Genomic DNA, 21,724 nt, shown 5'->3' with positions numbered 1-21,724 from the left:
TTTTATATAGCGCCTTTCAAGAGACCCAAGGTCGCTTTACATAGATAGGGGGGGGGGGATAACAAAGTAACAGACATAGTGGACAGACACACAACATATAAATATGATGATGGAATTCATTCAAGATCCTCTCCACCCTCGGGTCTTTGCCACCGGCACGGTCCATCGTGATATTGAAGATGGATCGAGCAATAGACTGTTACTGTAGCTGTCAAAGCTCCATCACAAATGCAGTTATGTGAATAGAAAGGGATTCCACTAAGTCAATGTTGCGATGCGCATTTGCCTGATACATGTTGTTGCTGCATGCCGGGAGGAAGGCGATGCTGAATGTTTTCAATTCATTAAATAAAACGGATACTTTTTGCAAGGGTTTACTGACTGTCATACAAATAATCAACCAACTACATACTGTAACTTTTCAGTGCACGTTCTTATTTACATTGTGACAACAGCCTTGTGAGTTCCCGCAGTGACCCGCACACAGACATGATGGAATTCAAGTTCAAGTTTGTATTGATCACATATAGGCAGGCTACACATGGCGTATAGGCTACATCATTGGCAGTGAGATTCATTGTTCTTGTATGCTCTCGTATTATTGTTTATATAGGCTACCCAATACTGACATCAAAATAGATTGTAGTATGCCTCTAGAAATCATATGCAGCAGGTAGAAAATTGACGGAAAATCCATCGCGATTTGGAATAAAATTGAGGAGAACTTTAATCCCTGGGTATTAATCAAACAACACGGGAAAAGGCAGTCATATTCCAGCACGGTCTTTATTAGTGTTTGCGCTGCCCAGGCAGCAATGGTTAATAGATATCATATCCGACATCACCGTACGTGTACACGTCTGTCAGCCTGTCTCATAACACGCTTCCCTCGGCTTAGTCCATTTTTCCACATTTCATGGGGGTATTCCATTACCGTATATGGTTAATCGGGGCGGTTCTGGTATGCAAATACTTAAAACAGTGCACAAGCTCAAACGTAGGATCAAAGTCATATTTATCAAGACAGGTGTGCGTAGAACCTGTGTACGCACGTGTGATAAATCCCGTTTTTTTTGTGCGTGCACTGATTCTAAATTATGTGCTTACGTGTGGAAATAGAACATTTTCTACGCCACGTTGATGAATGAGGGCCCAGGTGACTGATATTGCATGGATTCCATCTTCTGTTATGCAAGTGATTTATCTGTAAATAATAACCTTTGTGTGGTTTGAAGGCAAGTGTCTCTTGACGGGTCGACCGGCGTCAGAAGGACCCTATCGTATCGACCCTACCGTTTGACCTACAAGATTGAACTTAAGGATAGCATTTTGCAATCACAGATTATTCGACCCGTCTAAGCATAAGCGAGAGTAGGTGAAACAATTTGTTTTGTGTTGTAGAAGTTTAATTTCATTCAAATAGCTTGTCACAAAACATTTTAATATTGTATGTTTTGAGTATGTGGTTGTGGGGGATGGGGAATACAGAAGAAGTATAGGCTTCATTCAACCTAACAATCATAACCATGAGAGGTGTGTGAGAGAGAAGTAGATGTCAAAACTAAGGCTGATACTGTATATGAGCTGTACAAATATATCCATAATGAGAAAAGTATGTGTGACCTAGAGCAGGTGAGGAGAGAGGGACATTTTAAGTCAAACCTTTCTGTCCACAGCCAAGCTGATTGGGGGGGGGGGTGTAGCCTGTGTGTGTGACAGGAGCAGGGTGGGGAGAGAGACAGCAGGAGACAGAGGGACAGAACAGCTGCAACATAGTTTAACTACAGCATTTGGTGTTAATAAAGAAGATGGAAAAATAACCTACCCTGCGGTTAGCTAGGCTTGTGGTGCTTCTTCGTTACATACAGAGGACTCGAAAGACATTACTCGATTTCTTCTAAACAACAGATATCTCACATATAGTTTATATCCCGTCTCGTGAGAATGAGTCGATTACTGTATGTAGACCATGAATAAAACAGCTGACTAACGTTAGCTAAGTTAGCAAACTCACAGTTGTGATGGTTGTAAGTGTCATGTGTTCACATCATTCCACGCGGATACAGGGGCTGGAGAAACAAGAGTGATAGACAGAAGAAGAGACAGGGGCTGGAGAAACAAGAGTGATAGACAGAAGAAGAGACAGGGGCTGGAGAAACAAGAGTGATAGACAGAAGAAGAGACAGGGGCTGGAGAAACAAGAGGGAGAGACAGAAGAAGAGACAGGGGCTGGAGAAACAAGAGTGATAGACAGAAGAAGAGACAGGGGCTGGAGAAACAAGAGTGATAGACAGAAGAAGAGACAGGGGCTGGAGAAACAAGAGGGAGAGACAGAAGAAGAGACAGGGGCTGGAGAAACAAGAGGGAGAGACAGAAGAAGAGACAGGGGCTGGAGAAACAAGAGGGAGAGACAGGGGCTGGAGAAACAAGAGGGAGAGACAGGGGCTGGAGAAACAAGAGGGAGAGATAGGAGCTGGGGAAACAAGAGGGAGAGATAGGAGCTGGGGAAACAAGAAGGAGAGACTGATGGAGAGACGGGCTGGAGAAACAAGAGGGAGAGACAGATGAAGAGACGGGCTGGAGAAACAAGAGGGAGAGATATGAGCTGGGGAAACAAGAAGGAGATACTGATAGAGAGACAGGGGCTGGAGAAACAAGAGGGAGAGACAGAAGAAGAGACAGGGGCTGGAGAAACAAGAGGGAGAGACAGGGGCTGGAGAAACAAGAGGGAGAGATAGGAGCTGGGGAAACAAGAGGGAGAGATAGGAGCTGGGGAAACAAGAAGGAGAGACTGATGGAGAGACGGGCTGGAGAAACAAGAGGGAGAGACAGATGAAGAGACGGGCTGGAGAAACAAGAGGGAGAGATATGAGCTGGGGAAACAAGAAGGAGATACTGATAGAGAGACAGGGGCTGGAGAAACAAGAAGGAGATACTGATAGAGAGACAGGGGCTGGAGAAACAAGAAGGAGATACTGATAGAGAGACAGGGGCTGGAGAAACAAGAAGGAGATACTGATAGAGAGACAGGGGCTGGAGAACCAAGAGGGAGAAACAGATGGAGAAACAGGGGTTAGATGTCACCACCATGCCACATTTGGCTAAAGGATTAGCCCGGTAAGCCTTTTAGTGCTAATCTGGTCACATGAAATCTAGAATCGTTTTGCATAGACAAAGAGAGCCTTGCACCTCCTTCACCTCCTGTGAACCCTAATGACCTCTCTCCCATATCATCTCTGACTCCTACATGCATGGATTAGCGGCCATGAGTATTCCCAGTACTGGGCCGTTGCTAGCTAACTCCTGTCCCTGTGGATCTGAGCCCGCGGGGGTCTTGTTTATGTGTGTGCCTTCTTTAGGCAGCACCTATCTGAAGGATTCACGGGTCGCCTACTCTCCTTACAGGCTGCGGCGGGAAAACCGTTGGATGTAAGCTGAAAAGGTGAAAAGTGAGGAGAGGAGACGAGCATCATTGGGGAGGACACAGCAAATTACTAAGGTAACCGTTACTTCACTTTGTAGCCATGGCATGTCTGTTGTTGTTTTGCTTTGTTTTGTATTTTACATTTACATCTACTGGATCTACTGCATGCAACACTGAACACACATCAATGGGATCTGGGACTGTAGTGTACTATTACAGTTGTACCATAAACACTGTCAAAGACCGAGGGGAGGGGGGGGGGGTGGTTTTATTTTTCCATGTTGGAGTTCTGTGTCTCCATTCCTCCATTCCCACAGGTGCAGATATCAGGTTTGGTTTAGGACAGAGAGAGAGAGGGAGGGAGGGAGAGAGGGAGGGAGGTGTGGGGGAGGGGAATGGACTTTGGTGTCTGTATGTACATTAGCTCCTTGACATGTCTGTCTATTTCCCACACCAATGTACCCATGAAGTGTGGGCTATCTTTGTCCCCGGGGCACCTTGTGTTCTTTTAAGCCTATGGCCTACTATACGTAACACCCCTCCCCCTCCCCCTGCCGCACCAACAGAACTAGGGTTAAACCTTCATACATACTGTAGTGATTCTGATTCATCATAGCGTTTCTTTTGTGGAATATACATTTTCACATTTAAGGTGACATCAATTCATGCAGATTTACTATAAAAATGCTACGTTTCCGTAGTGATTTGGTGTAGTATTTTATTATTATTGTAATTGGTTTGTGCAGAACCCAGGGTTCGCACAAGGTCCTTGAAGTGCTTAAAGTGCTTGATTTTTTTTACCAAAGGAATTCCTTTAAAACAGCTAATTTTTTAACAAGGTGCTTAAAAAGTCCTTGCAATTCAAATCAACCATTCGCATAGAAAGTTTTGTTCATCCACGATAAAAAAAATCTGAAGTGTAACTAATTGTCGGAAATTTGTTTTAAGCCATACATATTGGATCCGATCCAATAAAAAAACAGCATTTAAAAGTGAATTGTATCCTTTTAAATGCCATTTTAAAATGGAAAATAGTGCTTGGGAAAGTACTTGAAAGTCCTTGAATTTCATTTAGCATTGTCTGTGGGAACCCTGAGAACCCCCCCCCCCCACCCACACACACAGGAATACCATAGTTAATTTTACCATGGGCCACCTTGAGATCTTTCAACCCTTTCTAATAACACCACCCTGCAGTCGGGGGGTGGGGGGGGGGGGGGGGGGTGGTGTACAGTATGTCCCCCTCCAGTTCATGTGGAGGACACACACATCACACTCCCGGCTGACAAGCGAGTGCACGGACACACACTTGAATTAGCGCGGTGCTGCAACAGGTGAGAGAGGCCAGTCTTATTTTTATTTATTTATATATATATTTTTTTTTACAGCCGCTGGCCAGGGGCCAGTGTTGCACAGCGGGCCCCCGAGACATAGTCAGCACTCTGGCAGGAGAAAGTTATCTTGCACAATGCCGAACTTGCACTTTTTTTTTTTGGTTCCTACTCTCCATTCCCTTGCCGCCGCCTCTCTCTCTCTCTCTCTCTCTCTCTCTCTCTCTCTCTCTCTCTCTCTCTCTCTCTCTCTCTCTCTCTCTCTCTCTCTCTCTCTCCGCCGCGCCCTCTCTCTCTCCCTCCGCCACGCCCTCTCTCTCTTGTGCCAACGCATTGTGTGAGAGTGTCTCGGCGTCGATGCGATCACACTTTTGATTCGCTCTGCACTACTGACTGACTGGCTCTGTGATTTATGTTCTACATCCTCGCGAGTGACACACTCAATTTCACACGATAGCATTTGTTTATTTATTTATTCTCATCTTGTTTTCGAGGGGGCATTTTTGCTTCATCAGATGGAAGAAGCGAGAGGAGGTAGAGGCAATGTCACACGATCAATGTTTTTGAGGTGTATCCGAACCTGCAAACGCTCCCCGGTAGTAGTACCCGGAGTGATCCTTAGACCAACTTATCCAACCGGGACATCTGAGCTTAGCATTTCCAGTGTGCTGTTCAGCTCCCCCTCACTCACACAGCACCGGTACAGTAGCTCTGATTGTCTGTTGCAGCGCACACTGAAGGAGAACACATTAGCGATTAGCCTAGTTTCATAGGAGCATGAATCAGGAAGTCATTCAAAGCGAAGGCGGCCAGCAGAGCTGAGGATCTGTCTGCGCGACGGGAAGTGAGTGTTGGACGGAGCGTTGACACAGATCATTCAAGCTGCTGCTCAGGTGGCCGAGAGAGAGAGAGAGAGAGAGAGAGAGAGAGAGAGTGCTGTCACACTTGGCCCACGAAGCACTCTCTCTCTCTTTCTCTCTCTCTCTCTCTCTTTCTCTCTCTCTCTCTCTCTCCTCCTTTCTCTGTCTTTTTGGCTCGCACACTCACACTGTATGTGGGTAAACATGCACATTCACACACATACGCACGCATGCAGGCTTACATACGAATATGGACACACATACACATGTGCGTTGGCACACACACACACACACACACACACACACACACACACACACACACACACACACACACACAGCATTCACTCTGCACAAACACTAGGGGAGTGAGCTGCAAGCTGTGCTGGCAGTTGTCTTCTGCTGGGTGAGCACTGGGGATTCTTAAAGTCGGATGCCCAAAGTGTTAGTAGGCTTAGAGCCAGTTTTTGAATTGCCTGATTCTCCCAACAGTTCGACTTGCCACCTGCTTCGGCAATCCCACAGGGCCCCATGTCAAACCTCGGTATTTAATTAGCGGGAATTCAATTCTTCTGATGAGACATTACACCCCTCCCCCATTTTTACCGGAAAACCTCTTCATGGTTGTTATCACAATGCAGAGATAAAACACAATGAGACGCAGACACACACACACGCACACACACACACACACACACACACACACACACATACACACACACACACACACACACACACACACACACACACACACACACACACACACACACACACACACACACACACACACACACACACACACACACACAATGGCCATTACATTCAGTGAGACACACATGTGTAATCTATTTCGATATGAACGGCGTCTCCGTTTGTGACATTTGAGCGAGCAATTTCACCTGGAAATCGATAAGCTAACCCAATAACCCGTCTTGAGGCTTTTGGCGTCTAGACAGGAAGTGCAGTGAGATTATTTAGATATCAGTCCTTACTTGAAACCTTGAACTCATTTGGAACAACGTTATTTACAAAGCAGACCATGGAACTTCCATTGCCGGGAATTCAGAAAACAATGCGATGACCAATGAGAGTGGCTAATAGTAGGTGGCAGTAGCGTGTCTCCTTCGAGACACTTCATTTATTGACGTCCTAACTGCATGCCGGGTGGCTCCCACACACCTAACGGCACTAGATCAGATACTGTAGGTCTATCTTGGCTGCCGTGCGGCGGTTGCAGAATGAGGCATTAACCCTTTCAGTGTGTATGACCTCAGAAGCGAGGTGGAAATGAGAGAATGGCACACTGGGTCACCGGAACCCGGGGAGTTTTAGAATTCCCAGATAGCATTCAGAGAAAGCGTTCCCAAATGACTTGCAATCGGAAGGGGTTAAAGGTGCAGGTTTTCACTGTGAAGGCTGAGTGTTTCCACGCTTCACACTGCAGACGGCAATGCAGAATAAACACACGCTGCAGCTATATCCTCTGTTGTGCTGCAGCCGCGTGGGCAGAGAGGAGGTGGTTTCTGTGGTTTCTCAGATTGGCTATGTCATTTACAGGAGGGAAGTGGTTTAGTGTCTTCTTCTTCACAGCACCCAGATCAAAATGTTCCTCCTTTTCACGGTCTCTCCAGCGATACTCTTGTTCTTTGATTCAACTTACATTTCTCAAATCATCAGCTTTATCAGAGGCAGACGGCTGCTTCGGGGTCAGCGAGAGAGGAAAGAGAGAGGGGGGGGGGGGGACTACTCTTGGCTGAGAGGAATTTGTGCCGTCATGTATTAGGTAATATCTCTCCTTGTTGAGAGACGGGACTCGTATTTGTGTTGCAGCCGGAGTTGGCTGGCTTTTAGACGGGTCAGTGTGGTCGAGCCAAAGGTCAGTGCGAGGTCAAGATCACGTAGTTTTGGAAAACGTACAGAGACATAAGTGGGGAACCGGATGGTGACAAAAGTCTTGTTTTAGACCCAGAAGCCCCCTGGCTACCGACATAGACGTTTTCTCCTTCCGCTTTACATCACAACTTTTACCACCGCAGGGGCGGATTCGCACATGGCCACTAACCCCACTCGCACACACTCAAAGTCAGTTCCGGGTTCCTACGAAGACGATGCCTTGTGTCAGAGGTCACACAGGGGTCATGCTGCCACTGAGTATTAAACTGCTGCATTGCCGAGACACTCTGCAGTCTGTGTGCAGTTGTGTGTGAGGCCCCCGTCTCCTCTAAATCCATAATACCACCGTGACTTCCTGTTTCCACTAGCCGACATACGGGACAAACAATAACTGTCTGCCAAGTAAAATATCGGCTGTTACTGTGGAAAATATCTGCAATGCTGAATCGTCTTGTAGATGTGGTTATCGGACCCTATAGTCACTGAGGAGGGAAACACATGATCGTCATCACTCAGTGGTACTCCTCCCATCAAGTTGTCTGTTTTTTGGACATTAAAATCAACATTTCACATGAGAAGGGCCTCAGTCCGAGCCTGACGTGGGACGTTTCTTGGCAACAGAGTGCTTCTGTTCGCCATTTATGTCTTTTACAGGCCCCGAAGCGCCTCAGACCAGCTGTCTGTCCGTCACCGCGATCGCGAGTGCACACCCTTCGGAGCCCCCCCCCCCCCCGTGCCATCCTGCGCCGTGCAGTGTTTGCTTTTCCACACCAGGAGGAAGTTATTCGTCGCCCCCCGTCTCGAGGGACCCCTCTTTTGGAACATCCCTGGGTTGAACTGAGGCTATATACATGCTAGCTAGCCAAGGCTAACCAAAACATTGAGGATGGGATTGTAAATTCATACCTTGGAATTTGAAATGCACCGCTGATGCACACACTCTAAATCACACTAACTCTGTGGTGCTGAACGTATTCCAAAATAGGCACACCAGCGCAGCCCTACAAAATGGTCAAAATGTTGTTATGATTGAAATTTTATCTTGTGACAACATGTCCTGGTTAAATCTTATTAGAAAATAGGGTGTATAAATTGCAGTATCTACAAAATCTGACCAAAACCCAAGGCAAGCCACAGCAAGTATGGTCACGGTACTCTGCCTTGGTTTCCCGGAGATTTGGGATTGTACCAGGCCAAGGCAAACCACTGTAACTGTAGACGTTGGAGATGCCGTCGCTGTAGTAGTAATAATAGTTCGGTTATCCTTTAAAAGCCAATGCTAGCTTCTATTAGTGGCGCACTGGCCGTTGACTGAAACAGATTTTTCTCTCTTTCTCTCTCTCTCTCTCTCTCTCTCTCTCTCTCTCTCTCTCTCTCTCTCTCCCTCTCCCTCTCTCTCTCTCTCTCTCTCTCTCTCTTCTCTCTCTCTCTCTCTCTCTCTCTCTCTCTCTCTCTCTCTCTCTCTCTCTCTCTCTCTCTCTCTCTGGCTGACTCATCCTTCATTGGTTACAGGTCCTTGCGCCTCCCATTAATAAATATGTTTACATTTTATAGGTTTGCTTACCGGCAGCAGATTAGTGCAACCGTAACCAGCTGTTAAATCACAGGCCTACATAATAATATTACATGGCACACTATGTAGCCAAGTCATGTTACGGTGCTCTGACTTGGTTTTCCGGAGGTTTGGGATTGTACCGGGCCAAGGCAAACCGCAGTAAGTGTAGTTGCAGTCGCGGGAGATGCCGTCGCTGTTGTAGTAATAATAGTTTAGTAATAATAGTTTCTTATCCCTGGAAAAGCGATAGTTTCTATTAGTGGCGCGCTGGCAGTTGACCGAAACACATTATTGTAGAGGTTTTCTTACTACAGATGGAACAGATAGTACGACCATAACCACATGTTAAATGGATGGCACAGTGGCACAGTGGTTAGCGCTGTTGCCTCACAGCAAGAATGTCCCGGGTTCAAACCCCAGACGGGGGCCTTTCTGTGTGGAGGTTGTTGCATGTTCTCCCTGTGTCTGCGTGGGTTTCCTCCCCGGGTGCTCCGGTTTCCTCCCACACCATAAGATATGCATGCTATGGTTTCCTGCCATTCAACCTTGCGTTCCAACTGGAGTCGGTCCCCGGAGCCATGCTGTGGCTCCTAAATAGTTAGGATGGGTCAAATGCAAGGGGATTAATAAGGGTTCAACTTAACTTAAATCTAGTGCTGTCAAACGATTAAAATATTTAACTCGATTAATCGCATGATTGTCCATACTTAACTCGCGATTAATCGCAAATTAATCGCATTTTTATTTTATCTATTTTTTTTTTACCTTAAACAGATCTTTTTCAAGTTCCAAGTTTTAATACTCTTATCAACATGCGAGTCAACAAATGCTTGCTTTATGCAGCCATTTAACACAAAAGGATGACCCTCATGCATTGCAAATTTGCATCAAATTCAAAACAGAGTGATGCACAAAATAACTTAAAAGAAAATAATAATTTAAAACAATGAATAAAGTGTGCATGAAATAATAGGGGAAAGAAAACGTTAGGAACTTGTTACATTCACACACACAAGGGCTGATTAATCACACACCCCCCTCTCTCCCTCACACACACTCTCCCAGCTCTCTTTCTCTCTTGCCCCTTCCTCATCTCTCTCACCCCCCTCTCTCTCTATATCTCACACACACACACACACACACACACACACACACACACACACACACACACACACACACACACACACACACACACACACACACACACACACACTTCAGAAACAAACATAGTATCAATGGCTGCGTTTACATGGACAGTTTATTCCCCTTTTCATTCGGAATTAACGTTAAATCCTATTTAAAGTTATCATGTAAACATCTGAAAATACTTAATTCCGAATGAAAATGGCCATTCCGAAATAAAATCCATTCCGATGTAAGTGGCCGGTTTATTCCGTTTATCATTCCGAATTAAAGCTTTTTCTGTCCATGTAAACGCTTTTCACGCATTTTTCGGAATTAGTTCCCCCCGGTCTTTCTGCGCATGATCGCGCATAGGCTACAGTACACATAGATGATCGCGAACAGGGGCACATATTGTTCCATAGCATAGGCCTTCAGTTGATCATGACAAATCCTCTCTTACCTTGACGATTAAAAAGCCTCCATAATTTAGTAAATAAAGCTGTAGCCAGCCAGCTAGTATTGATGCTATACAAAATTCTATCCACATTAGCTACATAGCTAACCAACTAAATACAATGGTATCCTGAGGTAACGTTAAATACAACATTTGCTAGTCGAAATGACTGGACACACACAGGGACAAGTTAAACATCAATCAATTAATTTATTCCAACAGGTAGTTTGAGCTGCATGTGAGCCGCGGTCTTTCTCTCCTCTCCTTTGGAAACTAATGATGATACGTTAGCTAGAAAAAGCACAGAACCGGCCGGCAAAAGTTAAGCTGCTAGCAACAGACACTATAATACTTCCGTCGGGGGATTTCAAAATAAAAGAGCGACGTCTAAAAGCACCGTAAATACGTTTATTTTGTACATTATCTAACGTTAACACGAACCTAAACTAACTTTAGATTAGTTTAGGTTCGTGTAATGTTAGATATTGTAAAGAATAAATGTATTTACGGTGCTTTTAGACGTCGCTCTTTTATTTTGAAACCCCCCGCCCGGAAGTAAAAATTATGCTTATTTGTCTGCTTGTTATCAATGGGTTGCTACATACGGGGTACAATGTTACATAGGCTGTGCGTCGATGTTGCAGAAGCATAAAGGCAGAGTGTCTGCAACACCTTTGCTTTGTCGATGTTGTGGTGCAGTTGCTTTGAAGTTGCTGTAGCATGTAGAGGCCTTTAACGTTAGCAGAATAGACACACCGAGAGTCTGGTTAATGTTGTTTGGTACGCTAGCACAGTAGCTGAGAATACCGGTCGCAGCTGTTTGTTTACTTCCGGTAAACGTAATGACGTTAACATCCTGTTTACGTTTACCCAATCAGAAGCCTTCCCAGCCCCAAACCTTACGATGACTCGAAAACTCCCGATTAGACAGTGACTTTCATGTAAACACCTTGTCGGAATTAAGATTTGACATGTAAACTCGCATGATTTTTTTTTACATCCGAATGATTTGATTCCGAAGTTATAATTCGGAATTAAAAGTCACCATGTAACCGCAGCCAATGAGAGCATCAATAATACACCTGAGTGAAGTCTAGTTAAAAAAAAAAAAAAAAAATGAATTTTTTCTTTTTTCTTTTTTTTAGTTAATCTTGAGTTAAAAAAATTAGTGGCATTAATAGAATCGGGAGTTAACGCGTTAATATCGCGTTAACTTTGACAGCCTTACTTAAATCATATGCCTACTTTAATAATAATATTACATGACACATGTAGCCAAGTCACAATTTATATAACCTCAACTTGATAAGGCAGGTATTAGAACAATTTAGAAATTGGCTAAATTTGATATAATAATAACCAGTGTTGTGCTAGTTACTGAAAAATAGTAACTCAGTTACTTTACTAGTTACTTCATTTCAAAGTAACTTCGTTACTGTACTAGTTACTTACACCCAAAAGTAATGAGTTACTGTGAAAAGTAACTATTTAGTTATTTAAAAAAAAATAAAAAAAATAAATTGCTCAAGTCCCATGCCCCATATACTCAAAATCGGTTGATCAACTTGACAGTTTCCATTCACATCACCGAACTCTGCTAAGCAATGTGGTCTAGAGCGTTTCATTATATATTCCCTCCCCGCTGTATGTATATTTCTCTCCCACCCACCCACCCCCTCCTAATGTACAGTCCCCTCCCCATCATATGTATATACTCTGTCAGGATCTAGGGGTAACAGTACTGTATATTTGAATACCGCTTATGTCACAAATGTATCAGTACTAAATACCTATATGTCCCTATGCCATAAATGTCATGTATGTTGTGTATGTCATAAATGTCTATATGAATTGAAAATGGGGGACCCTGATGGAAACAAGACAAACGTCTTTCTCAGGTCTGCATCCCCTTAACAATTGTATGTATTGAGCCGTACTGTATTGTACCCATTCTGCAATCTGTTAAATAAAGTTTTCATTCATTCATTCATTCATCCATTCATTAATTCATTCATAACCATCTTGCAGCGTTGTTATCAAAGCATTGCAACGTTAGAATAGTTAGGATATCAATTGTGCATGAAAGGACTATATTTATATTGTTTGATTAGTATTATGAGATTCCCTGGCAGATTTTGTACAGTCAAAATCCGTTGATCTTGAGTTTCAGTGAACACATTGCACTCATCGTCACCAGTCTGCGGTGGTCGAGATGTAACGTTAGTCCAGTTGACTCCAGCAGCCCTTCAAACATGTTCTTTATCTCGTTTCCATGTTGTATATTAATTATCTCTCCAAGTAGTTGCTAAATGGTTTGTTAGTTCGTTATTATTACTGCGTTCTTATTATGTAGATTCATAGCGAGCGTCCTCTTGTTGTTTACTGTAGAGAGCGCCTATTTCTTTCAGAACGTCAGTGGCCAATCAGAAGTGCGAAACCAGAATGAGGCTACGGAAAGAAATAATAATAATAATAATACTTCGTTTTATATAGCGCCTTTCAGTCTACAGTAAACAAAACAAACGCAGGCGAAATAAGGACGCTCGCTATGAATCTACATAAAAAGAACGCAGTAACGAACTAACAAACCATTCAGTAACGTAAGTAGCGTTACTGAATTTCAAAAGTAATGCGTTAGAGTACTAGTTGCGGCAAAAAGTAACTTCGTTTCTGTAACGCGTTACTTTGTAACGCGTTAGTCCCAACACTGATAATAACTAATAACTGGACTTTGGAGAAGTCTTTATTCGGCATGCAGGCAGACACACACATGCGATGGGCGGCACACACACAGGAACACACACACATGCAGTTAGTTGGGTAGCAGATGTGATTGAGTTTCTGCACTTGACCCATCCCATCGTCCTTCCCCCCCAAGGGCAGCCGGGAGCAGATAGGGCGTCTGCGTGGGGCCGCGCCCCGGGGACCAATCCAAGTGCTCCTGTCCATCGTCGACAGCGTTAGCGATCTGTTGTGCATGTTTTTCCATTGGGTTTCTCTTATCGGGGGGGAAACCTTTGCGAGCACGGGGAGAACTGAAATTTGATATATTGCTATTTTAACACTTTGATTGCCTAAGGCTAAATTCATGATATACCATAGGTTGCCGGCTCTATTTGTCTATGGAGAAATTCCCCTTCTTTGCAGGGCTATAACTTTTTAAATTCTATTGCTAAATTGCCATTATTAGGGCCCATTCAATGTCCTATATGTATTGTTCAGGGTGAAGCAACGTTAAACTTTTTCATTCACATATTCATACTAAAATATGATCTAAAGTATAAGTATGTTTTCATCTCTTTCTGCAGCTTTCTCCAGAATGTGATTTATAGCCCCAAATGCATTATATTGATGATCAAATACAGTTTGATAGCAATCGGCGCGATATAAAAAAATCCAACTGGACGGACTTCTGGAAGTTACTACACGTAATCTGATGTTGACCGGATGGCCGAGGGGGCGTTTATAATTCCGTGGGCAGCGTTATACCATTCATCTAATGTGGGTCAAATGTTCATCGGATCAGTTAGTATAGGAGACATTGAAAAATAACGCTGAATCTTACCGTATCTTCCTCGCGCCGTTGGGTGAGTCCTACCGGGTTAAAGGTAACATCCGTTTTTTCGATCTGCCGATCGGCCACCAGATGGCGGTCTTGAACCACTAGAGGATTGAGAGGAGATCACACTTGTGTCTCAGGGCCCCCGGAAAGGAAATATGATTCCGATCACAGATTTTTGAAATATTGATATCAAAGACGAGTTACGGCGTCTTCGGCAACTTGAGCATGGCGGGGAAGGACGCCTAAAAGCGTCTTCCGGCAGTTAAAGTGTTAACAAGAACCGATTAGATTAAATTCTATAAAAGTATCTTTAATTCTAAAAACTAGGTTGCAGTATATGTAGTCTCTAAATCGTATAATGCAATTAAATGACAATATGAAATACACTTAAAAAAAGGAATCACATTAAAACAAGCCTTATGAAGTGGATATTGCAATACTTTAGAGTTGCTTGAATTTTTCTCAATTACAAATCTATTTCAACTTTTAAAACATGCAGCCATTTATAAATAAATCAATTACATACCTATTTAATAAGTTTAATATCAACACATTTGGCTGGAAAGAACTTTGAAGCCATTTGCCCTAGTTTCAGTGTAGCTAGCCTTTGTAGGGCAGCAGCAAACCTGCTACGTCAAGTCACGGCCATAACTCCCCCGTTCTCCCATTTCAACTGACAACGCCCTTAAAAAAAAGATAAACATTCAGCCCTTCAAACGTACCGACAGTAATTCAGCTCTGTCTCTCAAAGTCAAAACTGGGAGTCATGTTTTGCTGGGAGTCAAGTGTGGGACAGGACAGTGTTATCGCTGGCCTGCAAAGCTGACCGTTTCTTTTTGTAAAAGAAAAAAGACAAAGAAAGTATATTTCCCATGCCGTGATAGGTCTGTACTTCATCACTCAGATGTATTCATGACAGAGGAGACGGGGTTAGAGGGGAGATTGACAGAGCGTGGGGGGGGGGGGGCTGAGGGGGGTTGTGTGACGGAGCTGAGCGTTCAGTGTGTGAAGCTGACTGTCAGGGGTCAGGCCAGGGCACTTTGCCAACAGGTCGGAGTCATCTATCCGTGACAAGACATTTGCATGAGCCGCTTGACCCCCTTGACCCCTGGTTAGTTCTGCTGGTCAGCTCTGTGGAGACAAGGCGCATAGCCTCTAAAGCCAAGTTCAGAGGTCAAGTTACGGATGTATCCGTCTGATTGACTCACTCGCTCTCTCTCTCTTGGCTGAGGGTGCATCCAAACATCTGGCCTCTGAGCACCAGTGGACTAATATAGCTCTGTCTGACTGTATCAAGGTGTTAGATCTAGTGAAAATAGTGCTGATTTAATTTATTACCACACGGACATGTGAATAGACGAGAGTGCTATCAGATGTAATGTACTGTATAAAAAACATTTCATTTAACTGACTTTAAAAAAAAAAAATCTGTAGGTTTCCCATTGTACAGGAGAATAATATTCATATATTAATACTCAACTTAAAGGAAGACAAAATAAATGTAGTTATTGAAAATGTTACAATAGCCTAGATACAATAAAATAAAATAATTAGCCTAGTTGCATTTTTGCACTTTATTTTTATTTTTCTGGTTAATAAGAAGGCACTTCCATAAAAAAGGATTTCATTTAAAAGATATATTTTTTAGGGATGCACCGAAAATTCGGCTACCGAAAATTATCGGCCGAAAATGGTTAAAACGGCTCTTTCGGCTTTCGGCCGAAAGGGTTTTAGCACCGAAAATATATGACCGAAAGTCAAATAACGTGTTGTTGTGATGACGTCATCAAAATGCGACTACAGACATACCGGTAGCATGCGCAACATGTAACGTGAGCAGCTTGGCAGCTCTTCCTGCATTCTACAGCCTGTGATAACTAACTCCTCTTGGGAGTAGGGATGCCCCCCGAAACCCGGTTCTAAACTAAATTAGAAAAAACCGGAGTATTGATCAGCTCCGACGTTAACGGTACTGCTATCAGTAGTCTAGGAGCGGATTAGCTACGGAGCTAACAGTGTACCATCCATCTGCGACGCAACGGTGGCAGCAACAGTGGACACGTAATGTTAACGTTATGACGAGTTCATACTACACTACACGTATGAACGCGACATAACGTTAACGTTACTCCGTTTAAATGAAGTGTTTAATTAGCAGCAATCTGTTGTTGAAAATGTATCGTTAAACCGGAAATGGAAATGCGAGGACAGGAAGTCGTCATCAATCGTTGTAGTCTTTTAGTCTTAACAGTCTGGAATTAATGTATGCATTCAAAAGTGCTGAATAAATGTTTTATGGGCCCATAATAGTGATTATTAATATTATTTAAGTTAAGTTTAGCCATAATCATGTATTTTGCCATAATCAGGTAGCTAAAAAAAAAAAAAAAAAAAAACATATATATATATATATTTATATTAATCATTTTCGGCCTTTCGGCATTCGGTTTTCGGCCAACTGTTTCCTATTTTCGGTATCGGTTTCGGCCAAGAATTTCCCATTCGGTGCATCCCTAATATTTTTGGATTTATTTGTATATATTCCCATTTTTGGGGGAAAGATATACACATTTTACAGCTAGCTTTGTTTGCAGTATTTAATCTAATTCAATTTCTTATACAAAACACTCAATGTGACGAAACCGCGGCCCGATCTGCTTTCCGAACACAAAGACGAGCCACAACTTCACAAGGCTTCCATCAAGAGACTCTCCTTCCTCCTCCCCATATACATCAAGCGGGCCAACTCCAGGGCGAGAGCTGCTGCTATATCCCACAAGTGGATCTACCGGTAATTCTTGTTATGTGGAAAATTACGTTATGTGGGAGGGAGAGAAAAAACGTTGTGTGTGAAGCTGCCATCATTCTGTGCATACTCCATACATACATGCTCCGCATACATGACTGCCTCCACTCTACATCTGGCGCTCCGCTCTGATGAAGAGGAAGGGACGGATGAAGAAAGGAGAAAAAAAAAACAGCCTTGGAATTACCCCCCGGTGCTTCACAATAGTGTGTGTATAGAGTACCTATGGGTTGTACCAGCAGGGTGGGAACATGTACACTGGTTTGCTGTGGTACGGTAATCACAAACACGGAGCCTCATCATGAGGCCGGTCATGTGAATCTTGTTTTATACATGGTTCGCTAATTTGGGCCATAAATCTCTCAAATTGTACGCAGAGAACCGGTCATCATTTTTTAATTCCGGGGACTCTTGGGGGATTTTCTATTCAATTAAGACGCATCACAGAGGAGTCTCTGTGTGAACGCGGGTCGTAGGGTTTACCAGGTGTTTAGCGGCGACCTTGTAACCTCGCTAGATCACGCAGGTTTGAACCCCATGCCCCCCCCCCCCCCCCCCCCTGCGTCAGCCCCAGTGGACTCTTGGAGCAAGACACTGCTCCCGGGCCTGGCTATCCCCTGAAGTCAACATGTGTCTCCACTGAAGAGCCTGTTACAACTACATGTGTGTACTGTACGTGTCTCTACTGAAGAGCCTGTTACAACTACATGTGTGTACTGTACGTGTCTCCACTGAAGAGCCTGTTACAATTGCATGTGTGTACTGTACGTGTCTCCACTGAAGAGCCTGTTACAACTACATGTGTGTACTGTACGTGACTCTACTGAAGAGCCTGTTACAACTACATGTGTGTACTGTACGTGTCTCCACTGCAGAGCCTGTTACAACTACATGTGTGTACTGTACGTGTCTCCACTGAAGAGCCTGTTACAACTACATGTGTGTACTGTACGTGACTCTACTGAAGAGCCTGTTACAACTACATGTGTGTACTGTACATGACTACTGAATAGCCTGTTACAACTACATGTGTGTACTGTACGTGACTCTACTGCAGAGCCTGTTACAACTACATGTGTGTACTGTACATGACTCTACTGCAGAGCCTGTTACAACTACATGTGTGTACTGTACATGACTCTACTGCAGAGCCTGTTACAACTACATGTGTGTACTGTACGTAACTCTACTGCAGAGCCTGTTACAACTACATGTGTGTACTGTACGTGCCTCTACTGCAGAGCCTGTTACAACTACATGTGTGTACTGTACATGACTCTACTGCAGAGCCTGTTACAACTACATGTGTGTACTGTACATGACTCTACTGCAGAGCCTGTTACAACTACATGTGTGTACTGTACGTAACTCTACTGCAGAGCCTGTTACAACTACATGTGTGTACTGTACGTAACTCTACTGCAGAGCCTGTTACAACTACATGTGTGTACTGTACGTGACTCTACTGCAGAGCCTGTTACAACTACATGTGTGTACTGTACATGACTCTACTGCAGAGCCTGTTACAACTACATGTGTGTACTGTACATGACTCTACTGAAGAGCCTGTTACAACTACATGTGTGTACTGTACATGACTACTGCAGAGCATGTTACAACTACATGTGTGTACTGTACGTGACTCTACTGCAGAGCCTGTTACAACTACATGTGTGTACTGTACGTGACTCTACTGAAGAGCCTGTTACAACTACATGTGTGTACTGTACATGACTCTACTGAAGAGCATGTTACAACTACATGTGTGTACTGTACATGACTCTACTGAAGAGCATGTTACAACTGCATGTGTGTACTGTACATGACTCTACTGCAGAGCATGTTACAACTACATGTGTGTACTGTACATGACTCTACTGAAGAGCATGTTACAACTACATGTGTGTACTGTACATGACTCTACTGAAGAGCCTGTTACAACTACATGTGTGTACTGTACATGACTCCGCGGATTGATTCAATTCTTAATTATACCGTCTGTGTTATGACAATCAGGTGCTCTATATTGTCTCTACATTACGTTAAAGGAATATTCACACCTGGTTTGTCATCAAATCGAAAACATGTGAGTCTTATCATTTGGTCAGTTGTGGGAACATTCATTTATTTTTATACGGTTGATTAATCCGTCTCCGCTACAGTAGATCAAACGTACACATAGAACCAGCTACACAATTCATATTCCAGTTATGCCCAACGTACCCGATTGTGATTTAATAAAGATGGATGAACAAACTGGTTCCGCATGAAAACGTGTCTCGCCTGCGGTTACTGCCTGAATACATAGCGCACCCTATATCCTGGTAGCTTTTATTTTCCCTCTCCTCTCTCTTCTCCTCCCTCTTTCTCTCAATCTGTCCCTCACTTTTTCCCTGTGGCAGTGTCAGTTGAAGTAGAGAACAGGTGCAGCAGGGAGCGATATGAATGTCAGAGCGTGCCCCCACAGTTGGGTGACCACATTATACATGTAATCGGTCTAGCCATTCGCAGGGGGACCGGAAAACAGTTTTAACTCTTTCAGGTGTGGGTTTTTTTTTTTTTTTTTTTTTTTAGAATTCCACCTTGCGATTCTACAGCTCTGTTCGTCATAGCGATGGCAGGTAGGGACTAGGGATGGGTATCGTTAGGATTTTATCGATACTACTACTCTTATCGATACTGCTTAACGGTTCGGTACTTTATCGATACTCTTATCGGTTCTTTTGGTTATTTTTTTGCAAGAAAAAAAGACAATTAATTAAGAACAGAATCAACATTGCTTTATTATTTATAAATACAACTTTATAAATAAGTATTATAAATAAATATAATTTCTTCAGCAACAGCAGCAGCAATGTTCTTTTATATAACTTTATAAATAAATATAATAAATTAATATAATTTCTTCAGCAACAGCAGCAACAATGTTTTAAATGTGTCTGACTCTGAATTATAGACTTTTTATAATAAACAACAAATGCAAAAGGCTAACAGAACTGTGACACTCGTTCACCCTATCCTCTGTCATCCTTCCTCTAGCTGCTAGAGAGAAAGGACTTTGGGTGGTGGAGGGAGGTAGAGGGAGGATGTGTGGTGGCCCTGGGCTCACTGGGCTGGGACATAGTGGCTGACGCCTCAGCTTGACGATCTATAAAAAGTTTAGATTGTAGTATTTGTAGCTAAACAATTGTTTTGTTTATTAGCCTATTTGTAATAATTCGTTATTAGCCTAGGCAACTCCGTATCTTGGGTTACGGCTGCAGTATGCAGATGGAACACTGCGCGCAAGGCAGTCGAATACGCGCATTTCTGCACACTAATATCATGTTTTGCCAACAGATGTTTTGATAAATTGATTTGCTCGTATTGCCACCCTTACTGGCAAATGTTTTGTTGCACTTGTGGCAACGTGCATTGTCGGCATTGACCCTTGTAAAGTATATCCATACTTTAGAACGCTTCGCTCTATCCGCCATGATCACGACTCAGTGCATGCAGAGCTGCTGTCTGTGTGCCGCGCGCTATAGCACGGGGCGTCGGGGAGCACTTTCATTAAGGAGTACCCGTATGTAGTACCCGTATGTCTATGTGTAGCACTAGCGAGCGACTCGCGAGGAGTGTGTGTAATAATTGACTCGCTGGCTGCGGCTCGCTTCTCGTGCAGAGACAGAGAGAGGATCGTTCGCAACTTTTAAATAATAATAATAATAATAATAATAATTTCTCTAGAGTATCGATAGCAGTACCGAGGACGTCAGAGCTTATAAATACTCCGGTATTTTCTAATATAGTACCGGTTCCCGTTTAAAACCGGGGTCCGGGGGGCATCCCTAGTAGGGACAGTGATGCGTTGCTCATGGGACGGGGTTGCACATCGTGCAACCAAAGTTGTGAGCAGAAGCGCGTACACGCGTGTGCACACAGGAATGCGCTGCACTCGACTGATGCGCCAACTCGCAGTACCCACCTGGCTACTTTGCATATCAATAGCGCCGGTCGTCAGGTGTTACATTCCATTTGTAGAGGCAATTAGGCACTGTCTTTAGTCTGTCTTTATGCGAGGGAACATTTATGCGCATGCGAGGGAGCGCGCGTGCACGTGGCGTCATTAGCGTGCGTGCAACCAGTGTTGATATGAGCAACGCAACACTGGGTAGGGATCGTTTAGAATGTTCAGTTCTCATGATTCTAATCTCTCGTGTGAGATCATCCGCCCTGGAAGGGGTAAAGTGCAAGACCGACCGCGTCGAATGGATCTCTTGTTGTTGTTGTTAACCCTCTTGAGAGCCACGGGGGTGGCCGACATCGCTGTCTTCCAGAGGGTGTACCGAGCCCGGCTTTGAGGTTAGCGTGAATATACTGGTATCATATGAAGATGACTGCAGGAATCCATGGGTCCATGTCCATTGTCACGGCATGCTAGCTTGTCGGGAAGGGGGCTAAATAGTGCTCCAAATCTTGGCTGGATATTGGCGAGGGGAAAAATGGCATGGCCATTTTCGAAGGGATCCTTTGACCTCTGACCTCAAGATATTATCTGTAGCCACGAGTCTCCCCTCTACAGACATGCCCACTTTATGTAAAATCTGTGCAATTTTGGGCAAAAAACATGCAGCTTTGAGTAGAAATGTGTATTTGACTATTTCTGCACACTGGGGTCTTGGAATTTACTGGAAGGCTGAGACTCAATGACAATGAGCTCAACTGTATTCATGTG

At 43.7% G+C, this 21,724-nt stretch overlaps 1 long non-coding RNA gene across 1 annotated transcript in view; it reads left to right on the top strand.

Annotated features, from left to right (window-relative positions):
• The window catches only part of LOC311235851, a 254,714-nt gene that overhangs the window by 91,729 nt on the left and 141,261 nt on the right, over positions 1–21,724 (top strand). Inside the window, exon 2 of the long non-coding RNA XR_014620172.1 lies at positions 3,406–3,499. This is a non-coding gene — a long non-coding RNA (uncharacterized lncRNA). The remainder of the gene's footprint in view (positions 1–3,405; positions 3,500–21,724) is intronic.

Source organism: Notolepis coatsorum (genome assembly GCF_963971535.1).
Source record: "Notolepis coatsorum genome assembly, chromosome: 10".
In the NCBI taxonomy this organism is placed as follows: Eukaryota; Metazoa; Chordata; class Actinopteri; order Aulopiformes; family Paralepididae; genus Notolepis; species Notolepis coatsorum.
The sequence above is the reverse complement of the archived record's forward strand: the minus strand, read 5'-3'. Positions and strand labels throughout refer to the sequence as shown.